Here is a 9,497-nt window from a genome sequence, read left to right as displayed (position 1 = left end):
TTGATACTATCAGTGATAGAAACTAATACAAGTCTATCATTAATAGAGATTGATAGAAGTTCATCAATATCTATTAGTATTCTTTTTGCTATTTCTGTAAATAGTTTGACATTTTTTCTATCTACAAAAAATTCTCTTATTAATTATTATTTAGTTTGACTTGTTAAGTGTGTTGAGTTTTATGTCCTAAAACTCGTAGTTTGTAAAATGATAAACATTTTCTATTATAAATATATAAATTGTATGAAAGTCTAAATCCAATAAACTAAGACCTATGACTATTGTATGAGTACTTGAATTTTATGTGAGGACATAAGAGTGGATCGGGTTCGAGTAAATAGTCAAAATGATCTATGATACATGAATGAGGTTGGGTACTTTGGAAACTGAGTGACATAAGAGTGACTTATTTCTTGATCCTGATCTTATGCAAACTCATTGCATAGGACGTCCCCACTCCTCATGTCATAATATGAATTAGGATCACATTGTATGGAAATAGTCAAAATGATCTATGGTACATGAATGAGACCAAAGTTTTATATAATGTTAGTTCGATGAGTTAAGAAGAGAATGACATGAAGATGGCACGTGAAAAGTCCTATAGTTTGGAAGATGATACGGTGGTAAAAAAAAGTGTGCAGATTTTGTGAAGAAAATGCTGTCAAGTGTGCAATGCATGTGAAAATGTGATGTCAAACATTGTCAAATGTGCATAACTACTTTGCCGCCTTCTAGAGGAGATATTTAAGGCAATTTGAAGACTTTCTACATTTCTAGTTTTGCATTTTGACTTATAATTTAGTATGCAATTAAATTTCAAGTTTCTAGGTGTTATTTTCTACAATTTGCAATTAATTGTATTTGAATGACTTTTGAGTTTCTTGGTCTATCTACGACCATTTGACCTATAAAATGGCTTATAATGTTCTTCAAAACTCAGATTATCGATAGTAAAAAACTTGTGCTTATTCAACCCTTTGGTGTTGTCTTTTTCTTTCAAATCTTGCTTTAGATTTGATATTTAAATCAATTCATTAGTTTAGTCTTGATCTACCTAATTCTGGAGTGAGTTGTCTTAGGATCTAAGAGTGACCATCATAGATTCTAAGTTCGATCTAAGTAGCTTTCTTTGTGAGTGTTTGCAAGGATCCTAGAAGGACGTGATTAAGCTTTGCATCCACAAAGCAGTGGGCGCTTATCATTTGTATATACGAGCAATTTGTTCATCGTTCTTGGCCGACTTTAGAAGATGTTATCTTTACTTTATTTCAATTTAATTTTATTTCAATTTTTTTTCCAAAAGTAATTGCTTACATCTTTAACAAGACATACTACAACTTGTCTTGAAAACTTCTTCAAATCAGCTCTTGGATCAAAGGAAAAAAATTTAGGAAAAAAAAAAAAAAAAAAAAAAAAAGAAGAAGAAAAGAAATAAAAAATCCAAAGCACATGAAAGTTTCTTGTCATTCATTTGAAAAAAAAATCCTGATTTGTTTTATTTTTAGCCTAAGTTTAGTTACTCCAGTCTTAGCTTGTGAGAGTTGATCATTTTGAATTGGTTTTTATCAAACTTTTAGTGAGATTGCACTAAAAATATAAGCCAACCCTTACATCTTTGACCTAGTACCAAAAGCCTACCCTTGAGTGATAAACACGAGTGTTCTTGAGTGAAATTGGTGAGAAGTGTGGTGAGGTCCTTTTTATTACTAACTTTAAAATGTCACAGGGTGAGAGTACCACAAGTACAAGATACTAATATGGCTATTCTTCAAGCCATTCAAGGCATGATGGAAATGATGAGTGAAGATAGGCAAGAAAGAAGGACACAACAACAAAGAGTCTTACAAGAAGACGAGGGAGTAATTGACTTAGTTGAACAAGAAAGAAAAATAGAGGAAGAGGAAACATGAGAGGAAGAGGAAGAAATAATATGCACCCTAGACGAGGAGAAAGAATCCATGAAGATAGAGATAGTGGAGTCAAGCTCAAAATTCCACCATTTTGTGGAACGTCGGATGTAGAGGCATACTTGGAATGGGAAAGGAAGATAGAACATGTGTTTGATTGCAATACATTCAGGGAGAATAAGAAGATGAGACTTGGCATTGCCGAATTCACTAACCATGCGGGAAATTGGTATCAACATCTCAAATCCGAGAGAAGAAGGAAAGAGGAGGATCCCATTGAAATTTGGGAAGAACTTAAAGAAGCCATGAGAAAGAGGTATGTTCCAAAACTTTATGAAAGAGATTTGAGAACTAAATTGCAAGTTTTGAGGCAGGAAACAAAAAGTGTAGCTGAATATTATCAAGAGATGGAAATTTTGATAGAAAGAGCAAATATTCGAGAAGAAGAAGAAGACACCATGTATAGATTCCTTGGAGGTTTAAATCGAGAAATTGCTCATATCGTTGATAGATATCCACAACTATACTTGGAAGATATGTATCATTATGCAATCAAAATTGAAGAACAATTGAGAGAAGAAAAGGAATATTCCAAGATGTATAATTCTAAAGCTAATACCTTTTCAAATTCTAATGTTTGGAACAAGGATGGTTCTGTGAATAGGGATGAAGCAAAAGGGAAGTTTGTGGCTCCTAAAAGAGTGGAAGCGGGAGCACCTATACTAAAAAGAATGAAGCTTTAAAGGAGGAAAGAGAGAAATCTAGTTCCATTCAATGTTGGAAGTGCAAAGGATTTAGGCACATGAGCAAAGATTGTGTCAATAAAAAAGTCATGGTCATAAGAAATGGAATTATTGATTCAGAAGATGAATGTGATGAACAAGGTGGCCAATTTGAGGAAGAATCCGAAGCCTTTGATGATGAGTACATTGAAGAAGGTAACTCCATATCCTTAGTTGCAAGAAGAGTACTTAATGTGCAGATCAAGGAAGAGAAAGTTGAAGATCAAAGGGAGAACTTATTTCACACAAGATGCTTGATTGAAGGAACCCCATGTAGCTTGGTGATTGATAGTGGAAGTTGCACAAATATAGTAAGTAGCTTTCTTGTAAAAAGAATGCAGCTCACTACTCGTCCACATCCAAAACCATATAAACTTCAATGGTTAACAAATAAAGGAGAATTGAAGGTAAACTCCCAAGTTCTTATTTCTTTTACTTTGGGAAGATATAAGGATGAGGTTCCTTGCGATGTAGTACCTATGCATGCGGGTGATATGTTATTGGGTCGACCTTGGCAATATGATAGAGAAGTCATATATTATGGTTTGTTGAACAAGTACACATTTACTTTGAATGGGAAGAAGTTTACTTTGCTTCTATTATCTCTATATGATGTATAATGCGATAAAGTGAAATTAGAAAAGAAAAGAAAAGAATTTGAGGATCAAGAGAGGAGAGAAGAAAGTAAGTTAAAGGAGAAGAGCAAAAAAAGGAGAAAAGTGAGGGGCAAAAGGTGAGTGAAAACCAAGAGAGAAAAAATAGTGACTTTCAAGAAAAAAGAAAGAGTGTGAGTTTGGTTATGAGAAAGGGGGAAGAAAGGAATATGTTTTCATTCGAAGCACCAAACTTTGCACTTATATGCAAAGGAATGTGTTTAGTAACTGAACCTAACTCTAATGATGGTTTGCCTAGTACATTTAAATCTCTTTTGCAGGAATTTAATGACATGTTTCCACATGAAGATGTACCTATGGGTCTACCTCCTTTAAGAGGAATTGAACACAAAATTGACTTCATACCCGGGCAATGCTTCCAAATATGGTAGCCTATAGGACCAATTCAATCAAGGCCAAGGAAATCCAAAGGCAAGTAGAAGAACTCATGGATAAATGTTATGTTCGAGAAAGCATGAGTCCTTGTTCGGTTCCAGTCATTTTAGTACCCAAGAAAGATGGAACATGGAGGATGTGTGTTGATTGTCAAGCCATCAACAAAATATCGGTAAAGTATCGACATCCTATTCCTAGATTGGATGACATGCTAGATGAATTACATGGTGCAAACTTGTTTTCAAAAATTGATCTTAAAAGTGGTTACCATAAAATTTGAATGCATGTGGGAGATGAGTGGAAAACGGCTTTCAAAACAAAATTTGGTCTTTATGAGTGGCTTGTTATTCCATTTAGTCTTACCAATGCACCAAGTATTTTTATGAGGCTAATGAATCATGTTTTGAGAGAATACATTAGAAAATTTGTTGTGGTATACTTTGATGATATTCTTATTTACTCTAAAAATTTGAATGAACATATATTGCATTTCAAGACAATTTTGCTTAAACTTCGAGAAGAAAAGCTTTATGCCAATTTCAAAAAGTGTAGTTTTTGTCTAGACCAAGTCAATTTCTTAGGATTCATTGTTGGAAAGGATGGGGTGAAAGTTGATGAAGAAAAGGTCAAGGCTATTCGAGAGTGACCAACACCCACTAATGCAACCAAGGTGAGATCTTTTCATGGTTTGGCTAGTTTTTATAGAAGGTTTATAAAGGATTTCAGTAGCATAGCCTCTTGAATGAACTTATTAAAAATAATGTGAAATTTGAATGGAAAGAAAAGCAAGAAAATGCATTCAATGAATTGAAAGATAAATTGACTAATGCACATTGTCTTGCTTGACCTAACTTTGACCAATCTTTTGAAATTGAATGTGATACAAGTGGGATAGGGATTGAAGCTGTTTTGATGCAAGAAAAGAGGCCAATCATGTTCTTTAGTGAGAAGCTAAATGGAGCACAACTTAGCTACCCCACATATGATAAGGAATTACATGCACTTGTAAGGGCTTTGCAAGTTTGGCAACATTACTTGTGGCCAAAAGAGTTTATCCATACGGATCATGAAAGTTTGAAGTACCTCAAAAGTCAAACAAAGTTGAACAAGAAGCATGTTAAATGGGTAGAGTTCATTGAGACATTTCCATATGTCATTCATTACAAGAAAGGTAAGGATAATGTGGTGGCTGATGCATTATCAAGAAGGTATGCATTGTTTTCTTCCCTTAGTGCAAAAATTCTTGGTTTTAAACACATGATTGATTTGTACAAAGTAGGGACATTTGAATTTCATGATGTGTATATTCAATGTTTAGAAGGGAAAAACGTGCATGAATATATTGTGTTTGATGAAATGCTTTTTAGGAAAGGAAAACTTTATATTCCTAAGTGTTCCATTCGAGAGTTGCTTGTGAAGGAAGCTCATGGAGAAGGATTAATGGGACATTTTGGGGAATTTAAAACATATAATATATTGGCTGAACATTTTTATTGGTTGAAAATGAGAAAAGACGTGAATAAAGTGTGCAAACAATGTTTCAAATGTAAGAGGCTAAGTCTAAGACACAACCACATGGTCTTTACACACCTTTAGATGTTTCTAGTGAACCTTGGGTTGATATTAGCATGAATTTTGTTTTAGAACTACCAAAGACTAGGAGACATCATGATAGCATTTTTGTGGTAGTTGATAGGTTTAGTAAAATGGCACATTTCATACCATGTAATAAAACAGATGATGCTACTAATATAGTTAATCTTTTCTTTAGGGAAGTGGTTAGATTGCATGGAATTCCTAAGACTGTTGTTAGTGATAGAGATGCAAAATTTTTAAGTCATTTTTGGAAAGTTTTGTGGGGTAAATTGGGAACTAAGCTTTTGTTTTCAACAACTTGTCACCCACAAACCGATGGGCAAACTGAGGTGGTTAATAGAACATTGGGAACTTTGCTTAGGTCATTAATGTCTAAAAATCTCAAGTCTTGGGAGGATACTCTACTTTTTGTAGTATTTGCTTACAATAGGCAATACATAACATCACTCATTCTTCACCTTTTGAGGTTGTGTATGCCTTTAATCCATTAACTCTGTTAGATTTGTCACCCTTGCCACCTAATATGTTTACTAGTGATGCAGCTGTTTCAAGAGCAGAATACATAAAAATTTGCATAAAGAAGTCAAAGAAAGGATTGAAAAGAAGAATCAAAAGCTTATCAATAGTAAGAACCAAGGGAGAAAGAAAATGATTTTTAAACCTGGTGATTGGGTTTGGGTTCATCTACGAAAGCAAAGGTTTCTAGATCAAAGGATGTCTAAACTTCAACCAAAAGGAGATGGTCCATTTCAAGTGATAGAGCGGATCAATGATAATGCCTATAAATTGGATCTTCGAGGTGAGTACAACGTAAGTTCTACTTTCAATGTGGCTGATTTGACTCCTTTTGATGTAGGGAATGAAGACCTTAATTTGAGGACAAATCTTTTTAAAGAAAGGGGGGATGATGTGAATTCAACCTTTGAACCATTGCATGTACCTAAAGGACCAATTACAAGAAGCAAGGCAAAGAAGATTCAAGAGGCATTCATACTACATCTTCAAAAACTAGCAAATTCACAAGAACAAACAAATAATTTTGAGACCAAAGTCTTATATAATGTTAGTTCGATGAGTCAAGAAGAGAATGACATGAAGATGACATGGGAAAAGTCCTATAGTTTGGAAGATGATACGGTGGTAAAAAAAAGTGTGCAGATTTTGTGAAGAAAATGCTGTCAAGTGTGCACTGCATGGGGAAATGTGATGTGCATAACTACTTTGCCGCCTTCTAGAGGAGATATTTAAGGCAATTTGAAGACTTTCTACATTTCTAGTTTTGCATTTTGGCTTATAATTTANGTGATACAAGTGGGATAGGGATTGAAGCTGTTTTGATGCAAGAAAAGAGGCCAATCATGTTCTTTAGTGAGAAGCTAAATGGAGCACAACTTAGCTACCCCACATATGATAAGGAATTACATGCACTTGTAAGGGCTTTGCAAGTTTGGCAACATTACTTGTGGCCAAAAGAGTTTATCCATACGGATCATGAAAGTTTGAAGTACCTCAAAAGTCAAACAAAGTTGAACAAGAAGCATGTTAAATGGGTAGAGTTCATTGAGACATTTCCATATGTCATTCATTACAAGAAAGGTAAGGATAATGTGGTGGGTGATGCTTTATCAAGAAGGTATGCATTGTTTTCTTCCCTTAGTGCAAAAATTCTTGGTTTTAAACACATGATTGATTTGTACAAAGTAGGGACATTTGAATTTCATGATGTGTATATTCAATGTTTAGAAGGGAAAAACGTGCATGAATATATTGTGTTTGATGAAATGCTTTTTAGGAAAGGAAAACTTTATATTCCTAAGTGTTCCATTCGAGAGTTGCTTGTGAAGGAAGCTCATGGAGAAGGATTAATGGGACATTTTGGGGAATTTAAAACATATAATATATTGGCTGAACATTTTTATTGGTTGAAAATGAGAAAAGACGTGAATAAAGTGTGCAAACAATGTTTCAAATGTAAGAGGCTAAGTCTAAGACACAACCACATGGTCTTTACACACCTTTAGATGTTTCTAGTGAACCTTGGGTTGATATTAGCATGAATTTTGTTTTAGAACTACCAAAGACTAGGAGACATCATGATAGCATTTTTGTGGTAGTTGATAGGTTTAGTAAAATGGCACATTTCATACCATGTAATAAAACAGATGATGCTACTAATATAGTTAATCTTTTCTTTAGGGAAGTGGTTAGATTGCATGGAATTCCTAAGACTGTTGTTAGTGATAGAGATGCAAAATTTTTAAGTCATTTTTGGAAAGTTTTGTGGGGTAAATTGGGAACTAAGCTTTTGTTTTCAACAACTTGTCACCCACAAACCGATGGGCAAACTGAGGTGGTTAATAGAACATTGGGAACTTTGCTTAGGTCATTAATGTCTAAAAATCTCAAGTCTTGGGAGGATACTCTACTTTTTGTAGTATTTGCTTACAATAGGCAATACATAACATCACTCATTCTTCACCTTTTGAGGTTGTGTATGCCTTTAATCCATTAACTCTGTTAGATTTGTCACCCTTGCCACCTAATATGTTTACTAGTGATGCAGCTGTTTCAAGAGCAGAATACATAAAAATTTGCATAAAGAAGTCAAAGAAAGGATTGAAAAGAAGAATCAAAAGCTTATCAATAGTAAGAACCAAGGGAGAAAGAAAATGATTTTTAAACCTGGTGATTGGGTTTGGGTTCATCTACGAAAGCAAAGGTTTCTAGATCAAAGGATGTCTAAACTTCAACCAAAAGGAGATGGTCCATTTCAAGTGATAGAGCGGATCAATGATAATGCCTATAAATTGGATCTTCGAGGTGAGTACAACGTAAGTTCTACTTTCAATGTGGCTGATTTGACTCCTTTTGATGTAGGGAATGAAGACCTTAATTTGAGGACAAATCTTTTTAAAGAAAGGGGGGATGATGTGAATTCAACCTTTGAACCATTGCATGTACCTAAAGGACCAATTACAAGAAGCAAGGCAAAGAAGATTCAAGAGGCATTCATACTACATCTTCAAAAACTAGCAAATTCACAAGAACAAACAAATAATTTTGAGACCAAAGTCTTATATAATGTTAGTTCGATGAGTCAAGAAGAGAATGACATGAAGATGACATGGGAAAAGTCCTATAGTTTGGAAGATGATACGGTGGTAAAAAAAAGTGTGCAGATTTTGTGAAGAAAATGCTGTCAAGTGTGCACTGCATGGGGAAATGTGATGTGCATAACTACTTTGCCGCCTTCTAGAGGAGATATTTAAGGCAATTTGAAGACTTTCTACATTTCTAGTTTTGCATTTTGGCTTATAATTTAGTATGCAATTAAATTTCAAGTTTCTAGGTGTTATTTTCTACAATTTGCAATTAATTGTCTTTGAATGACTTTTGAGTTTCTTGGTCTATCCACGACCATTTGGCCTATAAAATGGCTTGTAATGTTCTTCAAAACTCAGATTATCAATAGTAAAAAACTTGTGCTTATTCAACCCTCTGTGTTGTCTTTTTCTTTCAAATCTTGCTTTAGATTTGATATTTAAATCAATTCATTAGTTTAGTCTTGATCAACCTAATTCTGGAGTGAGTTGTCTTAGGATCTAAGAGTGACCATCATAGATTCTAAGTTCGATCTAAGTAGCTTTCTTTGTGAGTGTTTGCAAGGATCCTAGAAGGACCTCTAGCTTTGCATCCAACAAGCATCGTGGGCGCTTATCATTGTGCTTCCGCTGCTGTTGATACAATCCTACAAAGTGAATATTCAAACTTTTAATTTTTTGGTTGATGGTATATGCATAAAAAAGTTGAGTCAAGTTAGTTAGGCTATCATTTTTAATATTCTTATAATATTTGAGAATACTCAATGGAGTATTCTATTTTTTTTTTTTATTTTTTTTATAACTTAGAAAATGAATTATGACTTTATAATAAACTTGATCTAGTTAGAAAAGGCTTTTGTGCAATACTATAATGTTCATAAAGAGTGTCTAGACTGTAGATAGAATTAATCCCTCAAATTGAACTAGTGAGTAATACCTTACATTTATTTTGTTTCATTATATCATATTTAAGGGGTGTTTGGACTATCAACTTCAAGTAGGTGGAGTGAACTATTATATCCCACTCTATGTTTGGGGCTCCAATTAGTTTGTATCTTT

At 34.1% G+C, this 9,497-nt stretch overlaps 1 pseudogene; it reads left to right on the top strand.

Annotated features, from left to right (window-relative positions):
* The first annotated feature begins 1,388 nt into the window (after positions 1 to 1,388).
* LOC120085519 lies at positions 1,389 to 8,719 on the top strand (annotated as a pseudogene).
* Positions 8,720 to 9,497: the final 778 nt, after the last annotated feature.

Source organism: Benincasa hispida, chromosome 9 (genome assembly GCF_009727055.1).
Source record: "Benincasa hispida cultivar B227 chromosome 9, ASM972705v1, whole genome shotgun sequence".
NCBI classification, from domain to species: domain Eukaryota; kingdom Viridiplantae; phylum Streptophyta; class Magnoliopsida; order Cucurbitales; family Cucurbitaceae; genus Benincasa; species Benincasa hispida.
This window is presented reverse-complemented; position numbering and strand designations above follow the sequence as displayed.